Here is a 19205-nt window from a genome sequence, read left to right on the forward strand (position 1 = left end):
GTCTCTTTATGTGAAAATTGCTGTACGGCTAGGGGGCCTGCCTAGAGTAGGCAGGTGGTTAAGCACAGGAGACAAGATCAGAAACCAGGAGGAAGGGGTCAAGGCACTTGTTTCAATGATGTTGACTCAAACATTTGAGTCTGTGATCCTAGATCCACGGGTTCTGACCCCCATCCAGGACCACCATCTGTTGCGTGCACCCTTTCCATTATCCTTTGAATCCTTTAATCACAGCAAATTAACTGTTTTAGCACTGAAAACCTTGACTTTAACTCTCCCCATCTTCACGGCTGCTGAGTCCTAGTTTATTTTTCCCTGGAGGTATGAATGTGTGCGTGTGACTCTGGATCTTTGCCCGTACTGGGGAATGGTTGGTGAAATCTACATGGGGATGGCTTGGTGCCTCAGCAGTAACCCCAAACATGAGGGCCAAAGCCCACCCTGGACTGTCTTGGTGAAGCCTCCACGGGGAACAACAGGGTAATTGAACTACTGTGGGATTTAAGTGTCTAGAGCTAATCTGAGGAAATGATGGGACTGATGGGAGCCATTGATGAATGATGAGGGTCACCATGTTTCCCTAGAATAAGAGACAGAGTAAGGAGTCGTACTGTAGAGACCTGGCACGGGAGGTTATCATGCAGCCTTGTAGACACGGCAGCCCAAGGTGAGAAACCAAGCGTGTCTAACAGAGGCTTTCCAGTGAAGGGTTTACCTTTTTTGTAATTCCGTCTCAGATTATAATGGACAGTTACATAAAACATGTTCCTTCTTTGACATGACAGTTAACTTGGTTATGCTCAGCCTTTAGAGAGGCCCTTTAGGATGGGGTAATGGGGAACAGAGGTAAGAGGCTGCACAGGGAAGTGTGGCTTCCCCACCTTCATCCAGTGCTGCCCAGAAAGGGGGGATGGCACCATTGCAAGGGGGGGTGTAGCCCAGGAGTTTCAGGTGGAGACCATTTCCAAATGAGCAGGGTCTCTGGGTGGTGGGGAGAAAAGTGGGGCAACCCTGAGAGGCAAACTAAGTGGCGCACGTGGGGCCAATCTCTCTTGTTCAAGGACGCCGAGGAAGGTGCCTGCAAGGCTATTGCTTACAGAACGACATATCCAGGTAGAGTCCGGGTAAACCCTATAAAAATGCTCCTCTTACCTTACAGAATGCTTCCTTGGGAGGGAGGACTAAGATATGTCATCAGAGGTCTGGAATGTGAGGTGGGGGTGGCATCTGGGGCATAAGCCACGAACAACAGTATCTGTGTGGCTGCTGGGCACAGGGCAGAGTGCCAGACCGCCGAGTGTCAGCTTCTCTGTGGGGCTCAGCAGAAAATTAGAACCGAAAGAGATTAGAGGAGGAGTCATGGCACAGCGGATACGATAGAAACAATATGAGTTTGGGACTCGAGAGTGACCTGGATCTCAGTCTTGGCTTCAAAAGCATATTCTCTTTCTGAGCAAGGTACTGAGGCAGTCTCTGTGTCAGTTTTATTATCTGCAAAATGAAACACATTGCTGTCAGGAATTAGGAAACATCATATAAAAAATGGTAGCATCTCTCAAGTACTCAATAATTAGTGTCTGTTATTTTTATTGTCATTATGACTTGTGATTCTATCATAATTCTTGGAATTAGTTAACAGCTAATAACAGCAAATATAGAGATACCAGCTGTGTGCTAGGCACTATTTTAAGCACTTGACTTAAATTAACTAATGTAACCCCCATAACAACCTGTGAATAGCTGATATTTTCCCATTATACAGATAAGGGAATTGAGACCAGAGAGATTGGGTAACTTGTCCAAGGGCACACAGCCAGTAAATGGCAGGATCAGGATTTGGAAGAACCCCAAGCCATCAGGCTGCAGCGCTCCTTCTCTCAACTGTGATGTTATAAATGTGACTCTCCGTCTACCTTTCCGTACTGTTGTAACGGGCTGCTGAGAGTGTCTATGAAAAAGAGCATTGGGCTTATCACTAACCTTGAAGGACACAGGGACACAAAACTGAGCTGCAGGAGGCCAAGGGGAACAAATACAAAATCATGTGAACCCACATGTGTATCACAACTGTTAATCTAACATGCTCCGAGCCGGAGCCTCCACAGTGAAAGGCAGGAGTCCAGGAAGTCAGGTTGGAAAAGGAGATGTTCCTGGAGCTGGCTAAAGTGGGCTTGGCAGGGGACTATCTCTCCCATCTTGGAAGCACACAGAGACCAACAAGGAAGAGAAAGAAAAGTCAGCAATTTTAAATCCACAGGACTTATCATTAAATGTGATGGAGACTCTTCGTTTTACACTGGAGGAAGTGGGGTCTCAAGTGGGGACAGTGACTTGCTGAGGGGGCCCCAGAGGTAGATTATGCAAAGCATCCAGAGGAAATGGGAGCAGCTCCGATGTGCTGTGGTTGTGGGGGAAGGGAAGACAGGAGTAAGGATGTGTGTACAATGCCCACGGGAAGCACATTGACAGCAGACACTCAGCAATGGTTGCTGCTATCTTTGTGCTAGTTATTATTTTGATAAACCTTGTTAGAATGCAGAGAATTGTCTTCGAGGCAGAGAGATGGGAGGTCAGTTGGGAAATTCTTTCCTAATCCGGGGCAGCGATGATGAGAGTGTGGGTGAGGTCAGGGGCCCTAGTGGGATAGAGGAGGGGGCATATTCAGTAAACACCTCAAGAGATAAAACAGATGGGGTTGGGGTGCCACTGAGACCTGAGGATGTGATGAAACATGGCCCTCCTTCTAGGTGGACTACCAGGGCCAGTATGGAAATTGGAAGGAGGCAGAGGCCCAGGAGGGGGTGGAAAAGACAAACCCTCAGCCTGCTTGTCAGTTTGGCCCTCTTCGCTGCACAGATTTTGGATTCTGTTGAGCACAGAGGAGACCTTTCCTCTCTCCAGCTGAGCACATCTGGTTTTCAGGACAAAAGGATCTGATATGTCAGGTTTAAATGGCTTGAATGACCAGCTAAAGCAGAGATGGGATGGGAAGCATGTCAGGTCAACATGGTGACCTCCCTGGGGCTGGAAGTGATCTTCCCAATAATAAACATGGAGCCTTGGCCAGCAGAGGCCCACGATGGTCATTGTTTCCCTGACTAGAATTTTATATGCACACAGGCTAGAAAACTTGGCCAGAAGTTTGAACCATGTGTTTTGTCAAATCCTCTAAGTCTTTAGACTCCTTTTGATAATTATCCCAGTGAGAACTGTATGAGGAGATTTATATGAGCCAGACCACTGTCCTGATCTTTTGCAGAGAGTATCATTGATATTTGGTCAACTATGGCAAAAAAAAAAAAAAAAAAAATAGGAAGAAGCCCTTTACACAGGCACACAGGCTTGGAATTGGCAATTACCAAAATGGGAACAAACTGGAAAATCAGCTTCATTGCTTCCACACTGCCTATTTGGTGGTGTTTGTGCTTTGAGGACCTTCCCAGATCTTGGAATGTTTTCTGTTATTCCAACCTGCTTTCAGCAAAATACTGAAAATTCACAGTAAGATGTGAAATATTGATGGCAGCTGGGCATTTGCAGGGACAAAGCAGAAGGGTTGTAAGGCGTTTCAGAAACCAGCGTTAGCGATGTGGAAGTCACCTCATCTGCTCCATCTGAAATGCACTTGAATCTCTTCCCAGGGCCCAACCTGTTCTTGGAAGCCCACATCAGCCACATCCACTTTGCAGAGCTTTACTGTCAACCCCAGCCCACAACAGTCTGCCCTACACCGAACTTCTCTTGGATTTACTGCATGTTTGTGGCTTACCACTTGTATAGGGATTGCAAAGAGCAGACCAATTAGCTATCTCCCCATGGATGGCGTCGTCTAAAACTGAGTCCTTGCAGACCCAGAACTTGGAGTTCAAATCTCAGGTTCACCACTTACTAGCTGGGTATCCTTGGGCTACATCACCACGCAGTGCCTCAATTTCCAGATTTGTAAGCTGGGTGTATTAGTGCGAATCTCACGGAACTGTGAGAATTAAATGGAATCACACAGGAAGATACCAAGCCATCATGATAAGGGTTTTAAAGAAGTTAACTATGTCCTTTTTCAAACTTCTACTGTTGTGATAAGAGGCAGCACATTGTGTTTCAATTATTCTCCAAGCTCCAGGAATTTGCATTTAATGTATATATATTCCGTGTGTGTGTGCACGTGCACAGAGCGTGCTATTTGTATTGGTAATGATTGAATATTTTCTTTAAATCTACTTCTGAAAAACTTAAATTTATTTAAAAACAAAATTTGTATTACAACTCTAAATGAGAAAAGCAGCATCTCTTGCTCTAAAAAGAAGGTAAACTAAATGCAGTAAGACAAAGCATTATTATTAAATTCTAAGTAGGCTCTAAGCATTAGATCTGCTATCTTAGTATTAGACAAAGGAGAATCAGCAAATGTTAAAGAGGTTTGTGGATAGGCTCTTACAAAATGGAGCGTTTTTTCTTGATGTAAACCAGGTAAGGAATATAATTGAAAAGGGACAAACTGTTTCATAATAAGACTCATTGTCATTTAATTGATGTCCTTTTATCACTTAAATCATTTTTCAAGCCACTCACTCTTTAGAATGAAAATTATAGTAGATAGTGCGAAGTTTTGGAGGTAGAGACACCAGCCTTCGAAATTTGGCTCTGCTCCCTACTTGCCAATTACACTGAGCAACTTACTCAAAGTCTTTGTACTTTGGTTTCCTCATTAGTCAAATGAAATATTAGCACTCAACTTGGAGGATATTTGCATGGATGCCATAAAGTATGTTAAGTTCATAGTAAAGTGCCTTGAATTCGTAACAGAAAAACATAATGATGATGACAGGGAAAATTGCCTTGTCAAAGTGCAGATAAATAAAATAAAGGGCAGGTTGTTTGCATGCCCAGCCATCCAATTCGCTAGGACAAAGATGTCCTGTGACTCTCATCCCAGACCTGGGATGGACAGGCTGTCAGCACATAACTGGGTGGTTTTGAAGCAGTCCAGGATTATATAATATTGGATGGCAACCAGGACTGTTGGACCTTCTTCTTTTCTTCCTTATATAGATTTCATTTTTCAACCACACAAAGTTAGGAAAACATTTATTTTGGTAAAACATTGAGAAAATACAATAAAGCAGAAAGGAAAAAATAAAATCACTTAGGATTCTACTACCCAGACAAAACTGAATGTGGTATTTTCAAATATCTTCTTTTGGATTGTTTTATTGAGATTATACATATATGTATTTTAAGATGGACAGTTACTCTGCCCTTTGTTTTGTTATCAGGTCTGTTTATTTAACAAAACATGTACTCGTGCGAATATTTTTGTAATCATTCTACAACATGATTTTCATGTCTGTGAGAGTATTTTATATGGATGTAGCAACATTTACTTAGTTATATCTAATATTAGTCATTTAAGTTTCTTTGATCTACCATTTTACTATTTTAAAATATCATAGTTCACTTCCTTTTAAATGAATCATGACCCATAAATAAGACCATTTCTTTCAGATAAATTGCAGGCAGTGGACACTCTGGTCAAAGAATGTGTGTAGTTTACGGCTCTTTGAGACTGCCACGTTAGTCTCAGGAAATTTAATATCAATTTACAGTAAAAGTATAAAGAACACACATGTCTTGGCACCCCTGCCCAAAGTAGGTGGTATCACATAAAAATTCTTTTTGGCCAATTTAGTTGAAAATGTTATTTTAAGTTTATATGTTTCCTGTATATTTACTGATGGCTTCAATTTTTTTTCTTTTATGAAATTTGTGTTCAGATCTATGCTTATTTTTTTCCCATTGGGGCATTTATCTTATTCTTACTGATTTGCAAGAAAATATTTACATACTAAGATTAGTAATTTGTATGTCATACACATTGGCACTGATTTTGCTGATACGCTGTTGGTTTCTTTTTTTTTTTACATTTACCACGTGTGATAGCTCGCACATTACAAAATGATCATTGTACTCATCTCTGTTAGTGATCTCTTTCATAATCATGTCTTTGGTATCAAACTCAGAACGTTTTACTCTACAGTCAGCTGTGTAAATTTTTGCATATATTTTCTTTCAGTGCTTTACCAGTTTTGAACAATTATACATATAATACACAAATATAATTTTATTGTAAAAAATTAAATATTTATGATCAGAATTACTGAAATATGCCCTCATTCCCTTGGTTATCTCATTCAGTCTCATGGCTTGATATGTGACCTGAACACTTCCAAATTCAAATGTCCATTCCTGACCTGTTTCCCAGATTCCAGGGTCATACATCCACCTGACGATTTGATATCTTTACCTGGATATCTAACAAACCTCCCAAATGTAACACACCCAAAACTAGGCCCTGCCGTCTCCTCTACTACCCACCTCTCCTGTCAGCCTCCCCATTTCAGGTAAAGGCAAATCCACCTTGCAGATTGCTCATAATGAAGCCCTTGGAGCCTTACTCTCTTGTTTTCTTTTGTTTTTTACTTAATTTTATTTTTTTATGTTATGTTAGTCCCCATACAGTACATCATTAGTTTTTGATGTAGTGTTCCATGATTCATTGTTTGCATATAACACCCAGTGCTCCATGCAATACGTGCCCTCCTTAGCACCCATCACCGGGCTAACAACCCCCCCAACCCTCCTCCCCTCTGAAACCCTCAGTTTGTTTCTCAGACTCCCTTGTTTTTATAGTCCTTGTCAAACTAATCAACAAATCCTGCCGCTCTCCCTTCAGAATATATCCAGAAGCCAATTGCTTTATACCACCTGCCCTGCCACCACGCCGGTCCCAACCACCATCCTCTCCCTTCTCCAGGTTTTTCAGCAATCCCTATCCAGTTTCCCTTCCAGTTATTCTTGGCTTAGTAACCACAGAGTCATCCTGTTAAGAAAACGAAGTTAGGGCGCCTGGGTGGCTCAGTTGGTTAAGCGACTGCCTTCGGCTCAGGTCATGATCCTCGAATCCCGGGATCGAGTCCCACATCAGGCTCCCTGCTCAGCAGGGAGTCTGCTTCTCCCTCTGACCCTCTTCCCTCTCATGCTCTTTATCTCTCATTCTCTCTCTCTCTCAAATAAATAAATAAAATCTTAAAAAAAAAAAGAAAATGAAGTTAGATCATGTCATGCCCTTGAAACCTTCCAACAGCTTGCTCTGTCATTCAGAGGAAACACCACAGTCCTCAAATGCCCTATAAAGCCCTACAAGGTATGTCTTATCTTGCTGACCTCATTCCCTGCTACTCTTTCTCCAAGGAATAGCACCCAAGCCAGGGCATTGAACAAGCCAGGCCTACTCCCTCCTCAGGCCTTGTGCTCACTGTTCCTCTGCCTCCACACAGCACTTTCCCTTACCTCTGTCACATCTTTTCTGAAATGTCACATGCTCAGCAAAGTCTTCCTTCTTTATCCCCTTTTCTGCTTTATTTTCCTCTGCAGCATTTTCCACCATGTAACCTATATTTTACTCATGTATTTTTTTTATGGCCTTGCTTGTCCCCACTAGAACATATGCTCCATGAGGGCAGATATAGTGTGGATGTCCACTGCTGTGTCCTCAGCACCAGGGACAGTGCCTGGCACAAGGCAGGCCCTCTGCTGTTTCTTTTCTTTTTTTTTTATTTTATTATGTTATGTTAATCACCATACATTACATCATGAGTTTTTGATGTAGTGTTCCATGATTCATTGTTTGCATATAACACCCAGTGCTCCACGCAGAATGTGCCCTCTTTAATACCCATCACCAGGCTAACCCATCCCCCCGCCCCCGTCCCCTCTAGAACCCTCAGTTTGTTTCTCAGAGTCCATAGTCTCTCATGGTTCATCTCCCCCTCTGATTTCCCCCCTTCATTTTTCCCTTCCTACTATCTACTTTTTTTTTTAACATATAATGTATTATTTGTTTCAGGGGTACAGGTCTGTGATTCATCAGTCTTGCACAATTCACAGCACTCACCGTAGCACCTACCCTCCCTCAGCTGTTTCTTAAATGAACCAATTAACTTATATCAACTTTCTTTTTATCTTCACTCTCAAACCCAGCCCCTTCCCCCTACACCAGAGGTAACTAATAATAAACGAAGAAAGCACACTGCAGAACATTATAGACAAGGAATCCTTAATGTAAAGTAGACAAATAAATAAGTAAATGCCAAAAATTTATGGAGGAACACACACCAAACTAAGATGCTGTTATTCCATCTGGAACTTATTTCTCTACGAAGGAGGGGAAGATGTATTTTTTTTTCCCAAGTGACTAACCATATTGTGCTATTATTATTAAAAACTATCTACTAATATCCTAACATATCCTCACTGATATGTTATGCCACTTTTAACATATATTACATCTGTCTCAACTGGGGCCAGTTTCCTGGACTATCTTAAAGCTGTTATGCACAATTTTAAAATCATAACATTATAGCAGACTTGCATATCAATTAGAGTTAGGCATCTCTTATTACTCTTCTTAAAAATGTCCCTGGCTGTTTTCATGATTTTATTCTCTCAGCTGTCTTGTGGCTATCTTTTGAGTTGCTAGGCTAAAGAATTAGAATTTTAATTAGAATTTCATTAAATGTACAGAGTAGTTTGTGGAGAATTGACATATTTATACTATTTAAGTCTTTCCATCCTGGAACATGGTGTGTCTTCCCAATAATTCATATCTTTTATGGCTCAGAATGTAGTCATTTTGTCCTCATTCATTTTAGTACATTTCCTATTCAGTTTTTTTTTAAAGATTTTATTTATTTATTTGACAGAGAGAGAGAGACAGCGAGAGAGGAAACACAAGCAGGGGGAGTGGGAGAGGGAGAAGCAGGCTTCCCACAGAGCAGGGAGCCTGACGCAGGGCTCGATCCCAGGACCCTGGGATCATGACCTGAGCCGAAGGCAGATGCTTAACAACTGAGCCACCCAGGTGCCCCTCCTATTCAATTTTTTAAAGTTATTATGCACAGATAGAACAGCTGTTCATTTTTGTGTATTTTTATTGTGAGCCAATGTACTGAGTCCTATTTCTAGAGTTTTGTTGTCTTGTTGTGTCTCTTTGGTTTTCTGGATAAATAATCATCATCTTGAAATAATGATAATTTTGTCACCCCCTTGCTTAACCTGGATTTCCCAACATTCAGAGCTTGAGATGATGGCTTATATAAGAGTGATTTGGTCGGAAGTGCAAGGACTACAATCCCATGGAACAGCTCTTTCACACTGAGGAGCAAAGCAGAGAGACAACCAAAAGATGTGTTATTGAGTGGGTCACAGCTAGGGGTTATTAATTGTTTGATCCCACAGGACTGATTGAGGATCATATGTGATGCATTTTCATATTACCCACAATAAGGAGAGATAAGGAGAAGAAATTTATCCACCTCTGTCTATCTGCCATTTGCTAAAGTTTCACCCTGACAAGTGTTAACTTTGCCTCACTTCTGGGTTTTGCATGGGCAGATGCTGTGCATAGCCCCAGCACATTTCATGCCTCAGGAGCAAGAGGGAAGCTTCAGGGAAGGAGAGGTGCATGGTGCAGGTCTGACGTGAGGCTCTATCAGATTGTACCGGCAATAAGTCAGTCTGAGACTACCCAGAGCAGTGCTTGCTGGAATAAGAGATAAACAAAGCCAAGGGGATCTGAAGTAGTATATCTTCAGAGATGTCTGACACAGTCCACCCCTTGTACTAAGATCCTCTACTGCCTGCCCTCATATCTGGCTCCCATTGTGCAATATGGAGCCAAATAATGCTCTCACCTCATCCCCAAGACAGAGGAAATGCAAATCCAATCTTTCATGGAGTCTCCTTCAGAAAGGTAGCCAGCCGTAATCTGTGAGGCTTTGAACGAGAGTTAATGAAACAAGAAAGAAGCACCGAGCATCTCTTGCTTTCTGCCCAGGAGATTCTCACACCTGCCTTTTGGGAGACTTGCAGATGAAACGTTGCCAGCCATTCTGGTGCAAAGAACAAACAAGGAAGTGTGAGGGGACTAAACCAATAAGGTGACCCTTGACAAATGGGGGAGGAGAACTGGCAGATAAATATTCCTCTTTCATTCTTCAGTGGACAGTTTGGAGGTTCATCCTAAATTATTCTTCAGAGGGTCTCTAGCAGGATCAAGCCATAGTTGCTCCCATTAGGGACCAACTTGGTAAGATACTATTGGATTGGCTTTTCCCTCCTTTTCTGCTTCATTATTCCCATTGACCCTACTCTGATTCTTTGATATTTCTTCTGCCAGGAAACTACCTACAAGCAATCCCTGTCTCAAGCTCTGCTTTTTGGGAAAATCTAGGTTACCTGCTATCCAGGTGTGTCACCTCTGACCTATTATCCAATATTCCTTGAAAATTCTAGGGATTCTCCTTTTTTCAATACCCTCTTTCCAGAAAAATGGCACATGTTTATGGACAAATCACCCGAATATTTGTCATATATTCTTGTTGTGATATTATAGGGACTTTCAACAAGGGGACTAGGCTTTCTCTTCTGTCAATAGGGGCTGGTTCTGTGAACAGTCTTAGATCTGGAAATGAGGTCAGGGACCATAGTTTCCCACAGCAGCAAATGAAATCAGATTTTTGCTTTCCGGTCTCTTTTCCCCTAATTATACAAGTTGAGCATCACCCTGATCTGTTGTTCACCTATTTCACCCCTAGAAATTTCAAGATATATTATCTATTGCCATGGATCTTTGCAAGCCAGAGCATCCTACTGTTCACTCCAGGCTTGCTGCCTATTTTGGTAATTATGGCTACTTTGTCTCTGATGGTTGAGTACAGTTTCCTGGCCTTTACCATTCCAGCAGCACCTCCCCTGTCCACCCTAGCCTATACTAGATAGTCACCACTGAGTTTCTCAAAAATGCCAATAGCCTTTTTGCTAGCATATATTGTCTTAGTAAAGTGAATGTACTTGGGGCCCTCCTTGGGAACACAGATAGTAGAATTTTTGTTCTCACCTAATAAATCCATTTTAATATTCTCAATTCCTTTACTGTCTGACCATTTTCCTTATGGTATGCTAAAGGAATTCTTGCATCTCCATCTCATTATTGTCCTTTGTCAGGTTCAAGCTAGAAAACTGGGACTAGCTCCATATATTCTTGCAAGAATGTTGAATCTTGAGTCAATAAATTCTCATCCCTCCAGTTTTATAGTCTACCTTCTTAGATCCTAAACCTCAAGTTCCACTTCTATGCATGCTCCCTGGTTCCTGTGAATGTTAGTAGCAAGAAGCTACTTCCTGGAGCAGAGACCGTAATTCCGTGCTTGGATTCTGCTGGAGACTTGATTTCTGTTATCAGTCTGGAGGCAATGAGGAGTGGCAGGGAGGATCTTAAGACAAGCATCATATTAAAATGCATTTGCCTCAGGTGATGGCTTAGGTTGGGTTCTTTCAGAAGCAGATTCTGTGCCAAGGATTCTGGTGCAAATGATTAATTAATAAAGTATCCCTGAAGATACCAGTAAAGGAACAGAAGAACCAGGATAGGGAAGGAGAGGAAGCCAAGCAAATGTGCAATTTCAGATGAAGTCCCAGACTCATTTGTTCCCAAATGTTCATAGCAGTTTTAGCTGTAATAATCAAAATCTACAGTCTAACAATCAAAATGCCCATCAACGAGCGAATAGATAAACACATGTGGTACAGTCACATAATGGGAAATCACTCAGCAATAAAAGGGAACAAATCACTGAAACAAAACAGCAAGGTTGAATCTCAAAAACATGCTAAAAAATAAAGAAGCCAGAAATGCAAGAGTTACATACCCTATTAATGCACTTCATGAAATTCTACAATAGGAAAATGTCATCGATAATGACTGAGAGCAGATCATTTGTCACCCTGGGATGGTATTAGTGATGGTGGTGGTAGTGATAATCTAATTTCAAGGATACTTTGGGGTGATTATGGTGGTATATACATGGATTATATACCTTCATTATAACTTACTGAACTGTACATTTAAAATGAGTGCATTTAATGGTATATAAATTCATTTGTTCTCCTCTGCTAGTTTCTTAAATAGATGCTTAGATCATTTTGAGACCCTTATTTTATAGCGTAAGCATTTAGTGCTATAAATTTCCTCTAAGAACTGCTTTATCTGTATTCCACAAATTGTGATGTGTCGTGTTTTCATTTTCATTCAGTTCAAAATAGTTGCTAATTTCACTTTGGAGCTCTTCATTCATTCATGGATTATTTAGAAGTGGGTTGTTTAATTTCCACATGTTTGGAGATTCTTCAATATTTTCTTGACATTTGTCTCTAGTTTAAATTCTTGTGGTCAGATAACATATGTTTGATTAAATTTATTGAGACTTGATATGTAGCCCAGGATATGATCAATCTTGTTGCAGAACTTGTGTTCTGCTGTTGGGGTGGAGTGTCCAATAAATTTCACTGAGGTCAAGTGGGTTGAGAGTGTTGTTCAAGTATTTCATATTCTTGGTGATTTTCTTTCTTTTTTTAAATTCTTACTCCTTGGTGATTTTCTATCTACATGTTCTATCACTTGCTGAGAGCAGAGTTTTGGAAACTCTCAACTGTAGTTGTGGATTTTGATGTTCCTACGTTTAATTCTGTTTTTGCTTCATATATTTCAAAGCTCTGTTGTTACATGCATGCATTTTTTTGGGGAGGTTGATATTTCTTTTTTTTTTTAAATTTTATTATGTTACATTAGTCACCATACAATACATCATTAGTTTTTGATGTGGTGATCCACGATCCATTGTTTTCATATAACCCCCAGTGCTCCATGCAGTACATGCCCTCCTTAATACCCATCACCGGGCTAACCAATCCCCCCTCGCTGCTCCCCTCTAAAACCCTGTTTGTTTCTCAGAGTCCATAGCCTCTCATGGTTCATCTCTCCCTTCGATTCCCCCCCCTTCATTTTTCCCTTCCTTCTCCTAGTGTCCTCCATGCTATTCTTTATGTTCCACAAATAAGTGAAACCATATGATAATTGACTCTCTCTGCTTGACTTATTTCACTTAGCATAATCTCCTCCAGTCCCATCCACGTTGATGTAAAAGTTGGGTATTCATCCTTGCTGATGGCTGAGTAATATTCCATTGTATATATGGACCACATCTTCTTTATCCATTCGTCTGTTGAAGGGCATCTTGGCTCTTTCCACAGTTTGGCTATTGGGGACATTGCTGCTATGAACACTGATATTTCTTCTGATGAATTCTTCTCTAACTTACTACAGTTCACCTTCAAATTATTATTATGCCATTTTATGTGCTCTGTAAGAAACTTACAGCAGCATACTTCAATTTCCCTTTCCTATACTTTGGGCTAGTATGGTCATACATTTTATCTATGCTCTGAATTCACAATTTAATGCTATTTTTTAAATTTTATAAAGTTAATAGTTTATAAGAAATTAACAATGAGAAAAATTGTCATATATTTATCATTTCTGGGGCTCATTTTTTAAAATTTAGATCTGAATCTCCATCTGGTAACATTTTCCTTCTGCCTCAAGAATTTCTTTTTAACATATCTTTCAGTGCAGATCTGCTGGAAATGAATTTCACACTGCTTTGTTGATCTGAAGGTTTCAGACAATAGCTTTCATTTTGAAGGTTATTTTCTTTGTTCTTTCTTGATGCTCTGTTCATTTCTTTTTTTCTTTTTTGTTTCATTTTGGGCAATTTTTTAAAAGCTTTCTTTATTTGAGAAAGAGAGTGTGTGTGAGCAGGGGGAGGGGCGAAGGGAGAGGAGGAATCTCAAGCAGACTTCCCACTGAGTGCAGAGCCCAATGTGGGGTTTGATCCCAGGACCCTGAGATCATGACCTGAGCCCAAATCAAGAGTCAGCAGCTCAACTGACTGAGCCACCCCGGTGCCCCACATTTTGGGCAATTTTAATTGTTAGATCTTCACGTTAATTGTTCTTCTTTACGATGTAACCCATTTTTTAAAAATTAGGTATTATGATTTTATTTCTAGAAATTCTACTTAAGTCTTATTGTTATATCTTGTATTTTTTTCTTATCATCCTGTTTATGTGTTTGCTGTCTTCTTGAATATATGGAATGTGTTTAAGATTCTTGTCTGCTGGTTCCATCATCTCTGTCATGTAAGGGTCTGTTTCTATTGATTAATTTTCCCCTGATTATGGTTTCTGTTATCCTGTTAATATTATATTGGCTGCCAGACATTGTGATTTTACACAGTTAGGTGCTGAGTTTTGTTACATTTCTTGATGTAGTGTTGGATTTTGTTCTTGCATGCAGTTATTTGGAACAACTGAATCCTTTCAGTGCTTGCTTTTAAGCTTTGTTAAGACACGTCCGGAGTAGCTTTACATGTAGAGCTAGTTCAGACCCATTGCTGTGGTGATACCCTTCTAAGAACTTGACCTGGTGCCCCAACTATTACAGTGTCTTTTCATTCTGGTTGGTTGGCACACACACTATTTCAGCCCTCTATGTGGTTCTTTCCTGACTTTGGGTAATTTCCTTTCATGCATGCAATACAATGGTACTCGGCCAAGAATTCAAAGGCACTCTCTGCAGATCCCTGGAGCTCACTCCGGATGTACCTCCCTCAACCCTGTTGCCTTGTCCCTCAAATTCTAGCTACCTTATGTGCCATTTTCTGACCTATTTGAGCTTCCCCCACTTGCACTACAACTCTAGGCAGTAAGCTGAACAATCACAAGTTTGTTTCCCTTCTCTCCGTCCCGTGCTGCCTATTGTCCAATGCGTGAGAACAAATTTTTCACATTTATTTTCTCCTGGATCTCAGGTTGTCTAAGGGAGTATGGTAAATAGGTTCCCTGTTATTCCATTACGTTCTGGGAAAGGAGGCCACTTGCACAGAAGTTATACTTCCAAAAGTTTATGTAAAAAAAAGGAAAATGATCATGCTGTAAATTATTCCGATTTTGAGTGTAGGACAGATACTTTTTGAGAATTCTTATTCCCTTTAATTACATTTTAAATCCCTACTTTGACTCTAAACTGAGGTATGTTAAAAAAAACTGTGAGTAAACATTAGTGGTTTATTATATTTTTATTTGACTGTCAAGAAGAGAAAAGAGTTGATGGTAAATTGAGAAGTTCAGTTTTGGACTCATTTTTGGAAGTTTTCTGTTCTGTGTCAGGTGAAGATGTTCAGAAATCAGATCAATGACACTGGGCACTCAAGAGAGTTCTGAACGGCAGATTTACTTTTATTTATTATTTATTTATTTGAGAGAGGGGAGGGGGCAGAAGAAGAGGGCGAGAGAATCTTTTTTTTTAAGATTGATTATTTATTTATTTATTTATTTATTTATTTATTTATTTATTTATTTGACAGAGAGAGAGAGAGCACAAGCAGGGGGAGCATCAGACAGAGGGAGAAGCAGGCTCCTGGCTGAGCAAGGAGCCCGACATGGGACTCGATCCCAGGACCCCGGGATCATGACCCTAGCCGAAGGCAGACGCTCAACCAGCTGAGCTACCCAGGCATCCCAAGAGAGAGAATCTTAAGCAGGTTCCATGCCCAGTGTGCTGCCCATTGTGGGGCTCGATCTCACAACCCTGAGATCATGAGCTGAGCCAAAATGAAGACTCAGATGCTTAACCGATTGAGCCACCCGGGTGCACCTGAACTGCAGATTTAAAAATTATATGCCTAGAGTTGGAGGCTGAAACAATGAATATGAATAGCTTGTAAAGAAGAATGACAGGAGAAGAGGGGCAGGGTGGTGTCCAGTCCAGGAACACAGACTCACAGAGAGGGAGAGAAGAAAGAACTTACGAAAGAACGCAATCTGGATAGGTGGTGGTGTAACTGAATTCACTATAGCTTTCTTGGAGAAACTAATGTTTGGATTAATAAAGAGTACTACTCTAAACTCATTCAATATTAGTAGGACCCTGTGAGGTAGACTGTTCCAGAACTGTCTACTGCCATTCTCTGCCCCCTCCTCACCTTCCTCAAGAAGTCCAAGGGGATGAGGTGCCTACACTGAGTGGGATATTGCCTGGGATTGTGTCTGAGGGTCCTTCTAAATCTAATGGATTATGAAAAATTTATAAAACACAGATCCTACAATAACATAGCAGTAAAAACTCGTCAGAAGACTTTGTGAGGTGCTCTGCCACACACACTGTTAAGGCCAAAATAGCTGTTCAATATATTTTCCATGGCTTTTATAAAGAAATTCTTGGAAAATATTGCAAGCTGGCTTGGGGCTCCTCGCTTATATAAGTCATATTTCTATGTCATTTCTCTACATCTGAGGTTGAATAACTCTGAGGTTACAATTGTATTGCTCTTATGTGGTAAGACGGTTTAGCTTTTGAAATTATGCTTCTCCTCAGGGCTTTGGCAGCTAGTGGGTTCTGCTCTTCCTTGAATAATGAATCCACAAAAAGGAATTAGATTGGTCCTTGATTTGATCTCAGCTCTTCCCAATGAATATCATTTTACATGAAGGTGTTAACCCCCAAACAAAGCAGAATTCATCTTCTTTGGAACTCCATAATTGAAAGATTTAGGATTTTATGGCAGAATAAGTTCTTTCTTTAAAAATATTCTTTATTGGCAGCAGCAGGAGATAGTCATTTAGGAAACAGAAAAGATCCTGAGTTAAATTTGTTGATTTGCCAAGTATTTAAAAATATGGTTTTCATTCCTTACCACCCAGAGAAATAAGACATATTATTTGACACCTAGTATTCTCATTTTCTACATAAGAAAATGCCCCCAGGGAGTTAATAACTTGCTCGCGGTCATGAAGCTAGTATACTGTGATTTGTCTGGTCTGCTTCTTAAGCCTTTTCTTTCTCCATATGTCACACCTCCATAGAGTAGGGAGATGATTTCTGCTATGTTCTTTCTGAGAAATGAGAATTCACTTCATTCTGGCAGGTTTAGGAATGAGAGAGTAGTACAGAAAAGAACTTTTACCACCACACCTAATATGAAGAATTGTTTTTACTACTTAAGTACTAAGTGCACAGAACAATGTAACACAGTTCACTATATGAGCAAGAAGCATGTACTTAGGAAATGGCACAAGATCGGATCTCCCCAGGTTCCACTTCCAGATCTGCCACTCACTAGCTCTATGTCTTTGAACAAGGTGCTTTACTGTCCCAAGCCTTGGTTTCCTCATTGGAAGAATGGGGCAATGATGCCCACCTCACCGTGCTTCTGTAGAAATCTCAATGTCCCAGAAGCTCGGAGAGGCACCTCTTGCTCGTAATTTCTATGTGTGGAGTCCATAAACAGATCACGAAAGGAGTATCTTAGGGGAAAGCTCGATCATAGCCCATATGAGTAGTCTGAAATTCCATCACTGAGCCAATGGGCCATGGCAAGGAAATGGAGGTAGGATGTGCCGGCAGATAGGACAGATAAAACTGACAACTAGTGAGAGGAGAGATCCACAAAGGGTGATGGGGGTGGGGGGAGAAGGTCAAGTCTGACATCAGGTCTGCTCCGAAAGGAAAGTGGCCCGCAGCAGTTCCCACATCTGCAGGAAGAGGTGTGCTGGCAAGTATATGGCCATCAGGTTGGGGCAGAAGGGATTAAATGGTATTTTCAATATAAGAGTGTGCAGCACTCTTAATTGTTCCTGTTATACATTTGGGTATAACTGGGAAGATAAACACTAAACAGAATTAATGTATACATGAAAGTCCTTTGTAAATGACAAGCATCATATATTTAAATGACTATTCTCCCTCTTTTATAAATGAGGATAAATATGTGTCCCTAGTTTCTAGGATTAGTAAATGGCTGATGTAGGACTCCAGCCACTCTGAAAGCCATTGCCCTTTATCATCCACTGCTGTTCTTCAGTAAAGCCTATTTGAGTCTATAGGTGTGATCTCACGGAGGAAACAAATATTAAAGGAGTGCCCAGCAGGCACTGAATTAGACACTGGGAATCCGTGACATAAGGTTTCATGCTCTGGGCCGTCAAGGACCCCACAGGTATTCATGGGAGACACACATAAAGAAAAAAATGAACAAGACACTTCCCACATGTTGAATACTCTGAGGAGCACAGAGAAGGGAGGACTTGGGAGTTTGTATTCTATCCAATTCACTGTCTATCTATTGATTCCCATTATGTTCTGAGCCCTGGGCTCAGTTGAGGAAACATATAAATAAGACAGAATCCAGGCCCTCAAGCTTGTCCCAAAAAAGGTGGCAGCATTGCAGAAATCTGTTTGCTCGTATTTACATAAATACCTAATCCTTCCATATGGAGGCCTCTAAATCCCATTTCTCGGCTGGGTCATTTTATACAGAAACTGGGAGCTCTAATCTTTGCTTTTCTTGTATGTATTACACCGTGTCCTCTTTCCCCTTCTTTGTGCCTAGAGACCCAAGGATCAGGCAAAGTCTTTTCATTTAACTAAGTAGTGATGAATAAAGGTGATATGGTGAAGAAATAGCTAAACTGAAATGTGGGTAAGAAAATGATACTTCAAAAGTGGCTTCATCTAATATAAGATTTGAACTTTGGCCAGTTTTCGCACCTCAGCACCTTGACTGTATTGTATTTCTAGAAAGTAGAGAATATTAAACATTGTTAATGATTGATTGTATCTCAGCTTTCAAGTGTTCCATCAAACAGACCTTTAGAAGGGGGGATTTTATTCTCTTCAAGCACATTGACAGAACTTTTGGGTTATTAAAAACTAATGCTGCGGATTTACTACATTTAATCCAAATTTGATCCTAGAGTGAAATTCCTTTTTGGCGGCATCATCAATAATTTGCTGCATCATGAGCTTTCCTTTGGAGGACACAGAATATTGGCTAGGGGAGTTCTGGCTGACACATTATAAAATCAAGCTGGCAAATGGATTGTATGGGACTTGGACAATGCTATACCCTTCGGAAGATTTCCCAGCGAACGAGTATGGCTTTCCTTTAAGCTGCCCTCTGAGAGCTGGTGTGCACCACCAAATACCCAGAATGGCCTAGAACTAGGGAAATCTACACCTGGAATGGATATGAATAGTCCTCTAGCATACCCACTCTCCTAAATCAGGAATTGTTTTATTTGAAAACACCCTGGTACAGGTTCATCCAGGTTCAACTGAACTTAAAGGTGACACCATTATTGGTTAGTTCTGAATGCTAAACAGCTGAGAGATGCCCCTCTCGGATGCTTCTCCCCATTGGCTCTAGTTCTTTCCTCTGAACCCCAGTGAATCTCGCTGCCTCTTTTTAGCA

At 40.8% G+C, this 19205-nt stretch overlaps 1 long non-coding RNA gene across 1 annotated transcript in view; it reads left to right on the forward strand.

Moving 5' to 3' along the window:
• Positions 1-19205, forward strand: part of LOC112823810 (uncharacterized) — a 126311-nt gene that overhangs the window by 72954 nt on the left and 34152 nt on the right. The gene's annotated exons all lie outside the window — the stretch shown is intronic.

This window comes from Callorhinus ursinus, unplaced genomic scaffold (genome assembly GCF_003265705.2).
Source record: "Callorhinus ursinus isolate GAN/ISIS: 27379988/994484 unplaced genomic scaffold, GSC_fseal_2.0 scaffold9, whole genome shotgun sequence".
In the NCBI taxonomy this organism is placed as follows: Eukaryota; Metazoa; Chordata; class Mammalia; order Carnivora; family Otariidae; genus Callorhinus; species Callorhinus ursinus.